We start from the raw sequence: 13,844 nt of genomic DNA, 5'->3' as shown, positions 1-13,844 counted from the left end.
TGCATAACACCATCCAATTATTGTGGTTATGGGGTGAAAGTTCCTCATGCGGATCTCTGTAATCTAGGTCCTCATAATAAGGATAAGGATGTGGTAGTCACATAAACAGGATTGAAAATAAAATTTACAGTTCTGAGGTTATTTACGGGTTGTAAAGGAGAGGGCATATAAATATCCAGCAAGGCCACAATGAGAATATGAGACCATCACCAGTATTACTTGATTAGAGAACAGGAAAGATGAAAAAGTTGCGGTATAGAGATGTTGCAAAGTTTCGGCTGGGATGACTTGGAGAAAGGAGAAAAGCTGTTCGATTAAACAGTATATTCTGAGATGTCATTGGAGAGATGGCATAGAATGACATTAGTTGATGAATAAATTTACGTTATGTTCTGTATTAGATGTTGGAAAGTTCACAACATGAAGATAAGTTGGAATTCAAGGACACAAATTTAGGTAAATATTCACTTATGCGAAGATGATTTAGTGAATGAAATAATTTGCCAAGGGAGTTGTTTGATACATTTCCACAATCCTTTTCAACATAAACAACCGACAGACATAAATGCTGTTGATTGATTGATTGATTGATTGATTGATTCATTCATTCATTCATTCATTCATTCATTCATTCATTTATTCATTGATTGCAACGTTGATTATTTTTTGTTTTTTGGTCTTAATGTGATGTACAGAGGTGGATGATGGGTATTTCAATGGTTATGATATAAGCATTTTATACTTTTTGGGAAGGTGCTAGGAATAATGTGGGATTATTTGGCATTACTTTGAATTGTTTTGGGAAAGAAAGCATAAAGGAACATGGAAATGAGCAAAGAGGTGACAAGTCAAGTCATGTATAGAAAGATGGGAACAGGGGAATGTAAATATAAGAGGATGAAGAAAATAGCTAGTCTTTGTGGAAATAGGGATCACAGAAAGAGAAACAGAAGCAAGGAATAGTATTGGGTAATATTTGGAGATAGTGTTTATTATTATTATTATTTATTTTCCTTAAACTGTACATGTACACAGACACAGTTGTGCCTCTATCCCCACATGCATGTGTACATTTATACTCTGCTGAATATTCACAAATCTGTAGGCACTTTTTAGTTTTCATATTTACAAAGGTTCCTCCTTTTCTATTGCTACATATCCACTGTCATTCTACAGTGTGTTCCTTTTCACATTCTTATCTCTGTTATCAGTTGTCTGAAAAGCGGTGGGGAAAGGGACTCGTGTTAAGATGCAGCAGGTCGTTATACAAGTTGGGTTCCAATCAGGGTAAAAAATATAATTAAAAAATGCAGTGCAAATTTTATTCTAATAGTAATTATATAGTATTATTTGAAGTAATTCCACATGTTGTATATGAGTTGATTATGTTCGTAAATACAGAAGGTATTATGAGTAGAATTTTGTAAATAACATAAATTCATAAGGAATGAGCTGTGTGTTTTGTAGAAAAACTTAATGTTTATTGTTTAATACTCAATTTTAGGAAATTGTCATCTTCTCTGTTCATTTAATATTTAGTGCTTGATAATAAAGTATTTTTGTGTGCCATTTGCCACCAAGGTATACACCTCCTTTGCATTTAAAGTAATTTTGATTTGATTGTTTCTTTCCATTCTTATATTTTCAAAATGGGAGATTAATTAATTATACTCTTCTTGTGCCACTATGAAATTTATTTTCTCACCTGTTTCATGTTTAGGCCTATATATTTTTATTCCCTTCTTTATTCTTACTTATAGCCTTCTGAAGATATTAAGGAGGAAATATTCATAGAAGAACATACTGATGATCAGCTGTTGCCATACATCAAAGAAGAAACAAAGTATGTACACTACAAATCCTATACAGTATGGAATAAGTTGTACCTACTCATAGTAGTGTTCAGTAGTGGTTGGTTTATCTCCAAAACATGGCCATATTCATCAGTTTAATCCTCATTTACAAGGAACACTAATATCCTTAAATTCTACTGGTTAAAATTATCTAATTTGAAGTTCATATTTAGTGTTTCATCATGTAGTTTTATTGAATATATATCTGCAAAAAGAATCTTTGGTAATGCTATATATTTTTGAAGTGTATTTGTTTACAATACCTGTAAGCAACCATGAAAATGTTTTCCTTCTTTCACTGTCACTGCATCATTTGTTCATCACATTCTTATCATCTGAAATGCTCTCTGCATCTATTAACTCCAGATATTCTCAGTAATTTTATACGTTCATACGAACAGTGACACACAGAAAAAGCCATGTATGTAGATTATAAACTAAATCTACAAATACAAAAATGTTAGGTATTATGTACATTGTAAACAATATAATAATTTCAAACTAACATAATTGGGTTCACTGATCAGTATAATGATGGCTGAGTTTAATAGTGTGATAACTCCAAAAAATGTCATATTTAAATTATTTATTTGGTTAGATTTTTAAAAACATCCTTTCTCTTCTCTTGTGTGTTAAGTCAGATTCCTCCATTTGTGTTGTAGAAATGAAATGTTCAGATCAGTAGTGCTACATCTTACATATCATAGTTTTCAAATAAAAGTTCCACATTTTTGTAAGCATTAAAAAATATCATGGTATTGAATTTTTGTTTGTTCCAGTGTTGTGGTCACACTTGCTGATTGTTGCTAATTCCCACTATTCATTTTGGTGCTCATTGTTAGTCAAGTGCTTGTAGTGTGTTGATTGCAAACACATTTACACAATTAGTATAAACTAATAAAATGGACAGCTAAAAATGTTTTAAATTTGTGCAGGTTGCCTAAAAAAATTTCAGATTTTGTCAAGTAAGTGAATTTATTATCTTGTAAGAGTAAGTAAATAAGAATGTAATGAAATGAAATGTCGTATGGCTTTTAGTGTCGGGATATCCCACGACGGGTTCGGATCGCCAGGTGCAGGTCTTTCTGTTTGACGCCCGCTGGCGATCTGCGCGTCATGATGAGGATGAAATGATGATAATGATAACACATACACCCAGCTCCCGTGCCACTGGAATTAACCAATTAAGATTAAATTCCCCGACCCGACCGGGAATCGAACCCGGGACCCTCTGGACCGAAGGCCAGTACGTTGACCGTTCAGGCAAGGAGTCGGACATAATGTAAGGATATAATATTATTTCAAAATTGTAATTTATATCACTGACATTAGAAAGGAGCACAGGTGTATGTCCTGTTTTCAAACATGTAATGTAGTAATGGTTTTTGAACTGTAGGTGTGCCATTGGACTACTTGGTAATTAATTTTTTGCTCTCACACGTTTGTTGGTCACTCAGTCTAGCTCGAGCGGTCGAGGAGAGAGGTCGTGTAGAGTAGTGCGTGCGGTGAATATGGTTGGCATCGAGCAATACCGGGCCGCTATTGGCAAATGGCAGGCGAAACGGAAGAAGGAGAACAAGAATGGATTGGTGATAAGTATAGATGGATTAAAAATGAGTGAAACGGTGCTGGTAGTGGCAGTGGTAGCGGTGCTACTGGTTATTGGGGGGGTGGAATTAAACCCAGGCCCAAATACCAGTGGAAAATATAACACAGAGGATTTGGTCGCACTCAGGGTGGTTGTGAGTGAAGTCATGCAGGAGAAATGCCAGGAAATAAAGGACATGATGGAGGAGCAGAGAAAGGAGATAGGCAACATGAAGAAATGGCTGGAAACGAGGACGGAGGAATCAAGCAGAAGAGTAGATAATAATGAGAAAGAAATCGAGTTATTGAGAGGGGAAGTGAAATATTTGAAAGAGGAGATGATGAGGATGAAGAAAGAAGGGGGAGAAGTACAAGCAGGAGAGATGGAAGAAAGCCATATTTATGTATGGAGTTGAGGAAGATGTAAGAGAGGACAAGGTGGAACTGATAGGCAAGGTGATCGAAGTTATACGTGATACAATGAAGATAAATTTCAGTAGTGTTGACATAGACGATGTAGAGAGAATTGATAAAACTAAAGGTCGGAGGCCAATTAGGGGAAAATTTTTATCTACCCTAATGGCAGAAATTGTGGTAGGTAACAGTAAGAATTTACAGGGTCAGAAAATAAGGGTGAAAAGAGACATGGGAAGAGAAGGAAGTGAAAATATGAGGATCTTGAATAGGCACCTATGGAGAGCGAGGAACCAGGGGCTAAAGGCCCGAATAAGAGGTCTGAAGTTGGAGGTGACAAACGAGCGATGGGTTAGAATACATTCAGTGACGAAGCTAAAGGAGATGGACGAAAACGAGAGGCTTGAGGGTGTTGAGATGACAAGGCAAGATGGGAAGAAAGAAGAAAAGAAGAGGAGGAGAGACATGGCAGGAGAGGAGAGCATCTCAGAAGAGAATGGGCAGTGCAGACGGGAGACAGAAGATCAAGATAGTGAAGTGGACAGTGAGAGTGAGCAGCAAGAAACTGGGAGAGTAGAGTGTAGTGTTGCAGTGAGCAAGAAAGGACAAGGGAAGATGGATTCAGAAGTCCAGAATAGTGAGGGGGTAAGTGGGGGTGAGCAACAAGAATCAGTGAGAGCAGGGTGCAGTGGTGTAGTGAACAGGAAAGGACAAGAGGAGGCAGATCGACAGGAAGGTAAAAAATTATGAGTAAAGTCAGAAGTAGGAGCTTAAAAGACATATGGGGAAAAGTACGTAAAGGGATGGAAGATACAGAAGACATGGAACGGTATAGGTTGGTTAAAGGAGGAGGAATGGAGATGAGGGATGAGAGGTCGATAACTACTAGAAGCAAGAATAGAGGGGGAGACCTAGAAGGGAGGGAGGGAAAGTTATAACTATATTGGAAAATAGGATGTGTGAATATTGAGGGACTAAGGAACAAATTAGGAAACAAGAAAGTTCGGGAAGTAATTGAAAGTTTTGATGTTGTGGCACTCTTGGAGACGTGGCTGGAAACAGGGAGGGAGATTTCATGGAAGGGGTTTGTGATAAAATATAAATATAGAAGAAAAGAGAGGAATAAGGGACGAGGACCAGGAGGGATGATAGTTCTAATTAGGGAAGAAATTGGTGAAAGAGTAGAGGAGATAGAGACCGATATGATGGAAACCATATCGTTGAGATTGAATATGGGAGGGGGTGAGGGAAGGAGGAAGAAAATAAATCTAGCTTTTGTTTACTGCCACCCTAGTAATTCAGCATATGCAAATAAATATTTTTTTGAAGAGTTACTGGTAGATATTGGTAGGATAAGGGGAATGTTTCCAGGTGAAGAGGATATGTTGTTATTCGGGGATTGGAACGCGAGAATAGGGGAACAGAGCCCAGTTTATAGTAGGGAGGATGGAATGTGTTTGTTGGAAAGTAGAAGGAGTGAGGACAAAATTACTAATAGTTATGGAGAGAAGCTCCTAGAGATGTGTGCTGAGGGAAATTTGTATATTCTGAATGGGTGGATAGAGGGTGACAGGACGGGGAAATTGACATATGTTACTGAGAAGGGTGGTAAGTGTGATAGATATGGTTTTAAGTTCGGAAGGGATGATTGAGGAAGTTGTAAGAATGGAAATAAGAGACTGGATTGAATCACACCATTTCCCGGTGAGGGTTATGCTGAAAAGGGGGGAAGAGAAGTGTACAATGAAGGAAGATGAGACAAATGATAAATGAGGGAGGGGTTATAATAAGTATAAATGGACAGAGAAGGTGGGCCGGGACTGGAATAGGGTAGTAAAAGAAGAGTTACAACTTCTGAAATATAGGTGGGAAGGGGCGTTAGAAGAGAATAATACTGATAAAGCCTTGGAATTGCTGCTACATCCAATGAAGATAATAGCGCAGAAGGCGAAAGCTAGAAAGGGAAATAAGAAAGAGGGAGAAGAATGGTTTAATAGGGAGTGTGAAGGAATGCGGAGGAAGGTGATGGACGCGTTAGGAAAATATAGAAGGAAAGGTGGGAGCCAAGAAAGGGAGTTTTTCTGTAGATTGAGGAAGGAGTATAAAAAGAAAATTTGTGAGACAAAAAAGACGTGGTTAGAGGAACAAATGGAAGCCATAAATAATGACTGCAAGACAAACAATTTTGAGAGAGTTTGGGATAAGATTAATAAAATTATTAAGGGTGGAAGGAATATAGAGAAAACGAGTATTGAGGAAGTGCAATGGGTCAGACACTTTGATGAATTACTAGGGAAAAGGGGGGATGAAAGATGGAGAGGTTTGGGAGAAGAAGTAATTTGGAGGAATAGGAGAGTGGCAATTTATGACCTGGATAAAGAAATCACAAGGGAGGAAATCTTGAGAGTGATAAGCAGAGCCAGAGCTAAGTCGGCCGGGGGGTGTAATGGTATAAATAACAAGTTTTGGAAGGAAATTAGCAAAAATGAGATAATGATAGAGGGCATGGTTAAACTATTCAATAGGATATTTGAGGGAGGTAATTACTCTAAGGAATGGGAAACAGGAATTATATGTCCTATATACAAGGGGAAGGGTAGTAGGAACAATGTGGACAGTTATAGAGGTATAGCTCTGCTGGATTCTTTGAGTAAAATATATACTGGGGTGTTAGCGAACAGAATAAGCGGGTGGGTGGAAGAAAATGAAATTTTGACAGATTACCATGGGGGATTTAGGAAAAAGAAAAGAACAGTGGATAATATAATGATAGTAAAGACTATTCTAGAAAAGTATAAGAATATGGCTAGAAGTACGGTTTATGTAGCAGCAATAGATTTTGAGAAAGCTTTTGACAAGGTGAATAGAGAGGCCCTATTAGAGAAATTAGGCAGGCTAGGGATTTCGGAGAAGATGTTGAGGGCAGTGGAAGGAATATATAGGGTTGTCAGGTTTTGTGTAAAATTGGGAGAAGGGAGACTGAGCGGACCATTAGAGTCCAAGGTGGGTTTAAAACAAGGATGCAAGTTATTGCCAATACTGTTTATTTTATTTATCAACGATATTTTAGAGGGGTTTGGGGCAGAAAATTGGGCTGTGCCAGTAATTAATGGTTTAGAAGTACCAGGACTGATATTTGCGGATGATGTGTTATTGATGACGCTAACTTCAGGGGCGATGAATAGTGCCTTAAAGTCAGCGACGCTATTTGCGAGGAAATGGGGATTGAGAATTAATGGAAATAAGTCTAAAATATTAGTAGTCCAGGTGGACAAAAGAAGAAAGATAGAAGGTAATTGGGTAATTCAGGGAGATAGATTGGAACAGGTAAGAAAGTTGGAATATCTAGCAGTTATTTTTAATGATAAAGGAACTTGGAGTGACCAGATCAAAAGGGTGAAATACAGAGGATTGGCAGCCTTAGCCTCAGTCAGAAATTTGCTAGTCAAATACCCGGGGATCAGTTATAAAACACTGAGGTTAGTGTTCAGGTCGGTAATCTTTGGGAGGGTATTATATGGCGCAGAAGTTTGGGGACTGGATGAGAACAGAGAGGAACTAAGAAGGATTGTTAGTAGTTTTGCTAAGTTAGTAATGGGCTTACCGAGGTGTACAGCAAATGTAGGGGAGGAATTAATGTGTGGGGAGGATTTGGAATCAGAGGGTGTGAAAAGAATAGTTAGATACTGGATGAATTTAAAAAGACAGGAAGGTGGGAGGGTATTACAGGCAGCGTATGCACAGCAATGTAAGAGCATGTATAAGGGTGGATGGTTAGAAAAAATAAAGGGATATTTGGAGAGGATAGGATTAGGACACCTGTGGGGCGAGGTTTGGTCGAAGACAGAAGTGAGAGGGATGAATATACTGGAAAGGAGAATTAGAGATATCCATAGGCAGAAATTATTGGGGAAAGCAGACTAAGAAACTCGCTGACTGTTTTGACGAAAATAGAGGAGATAGCAGGGTTGAATATTAGATACGTCGATAGGTCAAAACGGTATGGGATGATGTGGTGGCTTTTAGGTTTGCAAAGGAATACAGGGTGGATACAGGGGAGGGATAAGACAAGGTGTGTACTTTGCGGAGATGTGAATGATGATTTTCACTTGCTAAGAGACTGTGAGGTAACGAGGGGGTTAAGACATGGATTATTGAGTGCCGAGCATCGGGAAATATTGGGGAGAGGGGATGAGAACGCAGTCCTGAGATGGATTATTAAACAATGGGAAAAAGGGGGTGAATTGAACAGGTATTTATGTGCGACTAAAAAGGCCTGTGAGAGTAAAATGAAGGAGAGTGAGTTAGAGGTTGGGCAGGGGAATAGGGGGTGGAATAGTTATGTATATAAGGGAAGGGGATAGTATGATAAAATTCTAATGGATTAGGGAATATAGGGACCGAGTTCTTAGTTATGTGGAGTTGGGTAATGATACAGGATTGCATGGTCTGTTTGTTTTAAAGTTAGCTGGAATGCAAGTGCTGAAATGCTGAGTGTTGTTGTTTGATTTATTGATTAGGTGTAGGTCAGGAACAATAATGTGACGCAAGTACAGAGCACAATAAGGACACTGGATGAATATGTTTGAACATTGAGTGAGTGACTGCTACAGCTAAGGACTGCTAGACTATATTATTCTTATTATTATTATCATCCTTATTATTATTATTTGTATCAATTTAGGAAGGCTCGGCTTGTGCCGGTAACATAATGGGCTGACTCGGCCTAAGCAAGGAGTCGCCCTCTTGATTATGAAACTACAGGTACATATATGTACAAATATTTACAACAGAAATAATTACAACATATACATTTATACAATAAATACAAACAACTTCAGGCTTCTTATGTCCCCGTTTTGGGAATCTGTTCTTCAGTATTACTGGAACTGCGGCCTGGAACTTCATGCTGTTTGGCGTGAGTCAGAGGAAAAGTCGTTCCTAGGAACTTTCTCACAATGTGGCAGGTGCTCAGGAGGGTGGCTTTCTGTAGTTCTACGTATGTGTGATGATGCAGGTTTAATGCGGCCAGAGAGCTGTGCAAGCATTTTTGAATAACACCGGTACATGATATTATTATTATTATTATTATTATTTATTATTTATTTTACTCTGCATGTGAACATGTATAGGGGCGAAGTCGCCTGTTATGTTCAATAAATGTATGTATGTATGTTTGTTGGTCACTGTGTGAAACGATCATTGATAATCCCTGGGAAATGATTGTATAATCTCGGATTGGTGCTCTCAACCGAGCCCTTGTGTCGGCAGGTCCTGCAATGACTAGTCATAGCCTAAGGTTTGACTTCAAACCAGATTAGTGATGGAAACTATGAATTCTGAAAGGTTTATCTGATTTTGTGGGTGGTTAGAGTCTTCTCGACAGTTATCTGACGCATTGACTTGTTCCTACTGTACATTCACAACTAGTGGCAAGAAATATTCATTTCAGTCCTCAGAACTGCCCAGTACCAGCTTACACTCTGTAATTAGTCAGAATAGAACCATGCACACATCTAAACATCGCCCAAATACGTCAACTTTTAGAGGTTCAAATTGTGCTGTTGCTTTGTAATTCTTGTGTAGCAGGACAAAATAGGCTATGTTAGAGAACAATCTTGTGTTATGACCACCAATAAAAATGTTGCTTATGACTACTTTTCACACACAAAATGCACATTCTTTAAACATATCTTGCGCTGAGGCACTCTCGAACCAGCAAAGCAACAGGATTTCTGTGTTTTCTTTTTCTTTGTTATACAAGGCAGAGGACTTTCCATTGTCTTTATAGCATAGTCCGTTGTATATCATAGATTTTAGATGCTTCTGAAGGATTCAGTCGACCGGATCTTATCTACTGCTTCCCACTTTGTTTTATATCTTACCTCATGTGCTATGTTATCGGACTCTCATTTCGACAGTCTACAAATATCATTCAGCAATTTAAATGACCTCTTATAAAATGTCAAAAAGATTTGCCATGTTAATTTGGTACTGAGTTATAGAAGAACAGGTTTTAAGATTCAGAAAACTTCCTAATCGCTGACTTGTGGAAAGACACATACTTCTGAGCTTACCAATTAGTGATGAGATTAACTTACATTACTGGAGAGGCACATCGCCCTGAGCTATATAATTAGTGATGAGGCTAACTTCTGTTTGGGTAGGGACACATGGTCTTGAGCTAACCACTTAGTGATGCCGTTTCCTTCCACTTGTAGAGTGTCGAGTGTCACATGGCCCTGAGCTGACCACTTTGTGCCACTCCTCCATGGTCTTCATATTTATAGACTTGATTGGGGTGAAAATAACGAATTGATTATTCTGATCGTCTGCTATCTACGACGGATGTATGGAGAAATATGAATTACAAAATTCCATTCAGGCTAGAATTAACTGATGGACTCCCCTCTTGTTGGTACTCATAGAATTTCTCTTTATATTCAAACTGTCACTCCTGATTAATACAGCTAATCCTGAAATTTTGATTTTGTTGAGTTATATATATTTTTCCTTATAATGCATTTATAGGAGTCACTTATGCACAAAATCGAGAAGCGTTCGGTCATTCGAACACTACTGTATTTTGTGATAATAAGTCTTTTTAGATATTGGACATAGGCTTTAGGGGAGAGAATTAGAACATACTCAGTTGAATGATAGGATGTGTAAAATATCCATTGTATCCTATGTTTATAACAGAATATTCATCAATCTGCTTCTTGTTATTCTGCTTCTTTAGTGTTAGTCCTGCCTGGTGGCAGGGTCCGGTGTTGTGATTCATTCTCTCCAGTTCGGTTTCGGGCCATGTATATATGTAGTTTCACAGCTTCCAGGTCGTTGTGCACTTTATCTGTCCTATGCTGTCTTGTTCGTCGCTTGCACCTCTTTTCACCGAATTCCTGTGTATACGCTGACTTTCCCAATATATCGTCCTCTGCACGCAACACATGCCCAAACCTGCGCACATGCCATTCTTCAAATGCCAAAACGTTCTCTAATACTGCAGAACCTCGATAATTCGAAATCGGTTAATTCATAGTCCCGCCTAATTCAAAGCATCTCCCTTTCCCAGAAACATGAGGTGATTTGCATGTTATTTAAACCCTTAATTCGAAATACGAAAAATTCGTAATTCGAAGAACAGTGTCGTTTTCCATTACCGAAATTCAGACTTTTAATTCAAAACTGCCTCAACATTTAAGAACGTTAGTATTTTTCAGATTATTTTAAATTCAAAATTTATCCCGGTTATGATAGAATGCGTCTTCCTGTATCTGCTGGAGTAGCTTTCCATACTTTCACTCACTTCGGTGTGTTCACAGTGTGCTTCGTATTTGCTAAGTTTGAGTAAAATCGTAATTCTTTTGTATTCAGCGTTTTAAAAAACGGTACAATATCACGTAGCAGGCAGTGTGCGGAAAAGTAGAATCCGCGAACACTGGCGGTGCTAACAGTTGGCGAAAAAGCGTGCGTATAAGCAGTTCATACGCACCGAACAATATTGTAAATGCCAATGAAACTGCATTTTTTAATGCCGAGTTCAAATGTACTTGGTTTTAAAGGAGAGGGTGCAAGCCGGGAAATCGTACAAGGGTGGGTGTCATTGTACTGTGTTGCAGCGCGCTTGTAGCGACAGACTTTCTTTCCTGGTCGTAGCAAAGTTCAATAAGCTACGATGTTTTGAGGGCGTCGGGCACTTCCCGTGCTAGTAAAAGGCATCTAAAATGCAAACAGTACAGTAAACCTAAAAATGAAACATTTGCACAATGGAGCCAGCATAATAAGTCCTCGTCTTTGAATCGTATGTGTTTTTCCTTTGTTTTGTAAGGTTATGTTTGCCAGTGATTTATCCAAGTGCATTATTTGAATAACCTAAATGCACCTTTTTGGATACTTTTTGGAAATAGCTTCTTCCATGGCATATGAAAGTTGTAAACTGTGAATCAAAATGATTGCATGCATTAATGGGTCTGAGAATACTTTGTGACGCGGCAATTACTGGAAGAATTTCAAGAGAGATGCCATAGCGGGAAATCGTAAAAGGATAGCGTCACTGTACTGTGTTGTAAATTTGTAATGCAGACTAAAGGGAGAAAATTTCTCCCGTCGTCATAGAAAAGTTCGATAAGCCACGGTGTTTTGAGGACATCGGGTACGTACTTTCCTTGCAAGTACAGGACATCTAAAATGCATACAGCACAGTAATTCAATGAATAGAGGACAGGGGAGCTAGCATAGATTTCTTCTCGTGTTTGAATCATACTATTTTTCCTTTCATTGCATGAGGTTATGTTTGTCAGTGAGTTGTCCAAGAGCGTTATTTGAATACTGTTGGATACATTTCAGAAATAATTATTTCAATGGGATTTGAAACGTTCAAACTGTGTATCAAAGTTAATTGCATGCAGTAACAGGTCTTAAGAATACTTGGTGTCGCGGCAAGGGTTGGCATATCTAAACTATGGCTTGGTGGTTAATTCGAAATCGCATAATTTGAAGTCCGATTTTTGCATCCCAATGGCTTCGAACTAACGAGGTTTTACTGAAACATCATTTGAAATGTGATCCATTCTTGTTATGTCAGCCTTCCTCTTAAGCATCTTCGTTTCCATGATGCTTAGTTGGCGTTGTACCTATTTACCTGGCCACACATTGTTTGCCGTAGAAGAGGACAGGACGGATAAGTTCGGTAGATCTTAGATTTTAGATGGTCCTTCATTCGCCGGTAGCAAGGGCACCCGTTGTCATTCTTCACTTCAGTCAGGCTTTGTATATCCTTAAGTTGACTTCATCAGTAAGTCGGCCATCATCAGAGATTGTGGAGCCAAGATACTTAAATGTCTCTGCTCGTGCTATATCTTCACCGTCAACATGCATGGTTCCAACTTCTCGACGATGTAATGACATGTATTCTGTCTTCTTTTTATTGAGGCGCAGGACATATTGCGCTAGTCGATTGTTCCAGTCTTCTGCTTGACGCTGGAGATCAAGCTTGTTCCTTGCAGCCAAAATGGCATTATTTGCATAGAGAAATATCCATGGTATCAGACTGCGCAGGTCTGATATAATGGAGTCAATCACAAGAATGAACAGCAAAGGTGATAATGCAGCGCCTTGGTGGAATCTTACAGTTATGCAGAATTCATTAGATGCTTCTGCGGCAGCTGGAAATAACTCCTTGTTTCTTCGTAGAGCATTTTTACCCTCTCAACAAGGTGCTCTGGAATGCCCATGTTGTTGTAGCGCTGACTGATTAGGTTATGAGGTACCCGATGGAAGGCCATTTCAGGGTCCAGAAAGTCGTGATGAAGCATCTTATTCTTTTCACAGCGTCTCTCGAGTAACAGCCCAGCAGCGTGGGTTGCTCCTGTTACGCCACAATTTTACACAAATCCAGGTTGGCTTGTTGTATGTTTGGCTAAATTGCTAATACTTTTGTCGAAGATTTGTTCGAAATCTGCCATTGCGTGGCTCAGAAGTATGATAGGGTGGTAATTAGAAAAATCGGCAGGGCTTTCTTTACTTTGAATGGCTACTCCGTCGCCAGTCTGTTGGATTTTTGACCCTCTTTGATGATCTGCTTGAAAAGCTTCCTTTAACCACACTGCTGCTTCCCCATTTAGAGAAACAAAACTCTGCCGTAGATAATCGGGACAGATGGCTTTCCCTGAATTCATTTCTTTCAGCGGTGACGTCATATTCCTTCATTGGCCCTTCAACAGCGGAGGTGATGGGGATTGGTAAATATGGAAATTCCAGGATTGAAATTTTGTCAAAATAATTCCGGCAGTGTATTCGCGGTTACCGCCAGTCGAATAGCAAATCGTCTGTTTCCTCATTGATGCCATAAAAACGTTGGACTTCTTCCATTTTGCGATGCCTCGGTTTGACTACCTGTTAAATTTTCCGCTCGATTTCGTGCATTCAAGTTTCTCATATAGTCCTGCTTACCGGTTTGCTTTTGTTACAGCAACAATCTCGTTCATT

This window comes from Anabrus simplex, chromosome X (assembly GCF_040414725.1).
Source record: "Anabrus simplex isolate iqAnaSimp1 chromosome X, ASM4041472v1, whole genome shotgun sequence".
In the NCBI taxonomy this organism is placed as follows: domain Eukaryota; kingdom Metazoa; phylum Arthropoda; class Insecta; order Orthoptera; family Tettigoniidae; genus Anabrus; species Anabrus simplex.
The sequence above is the reverse complement of the archived record's forward strand: the minus strand, read 5'-3'. Positions refer to the sequence as shown.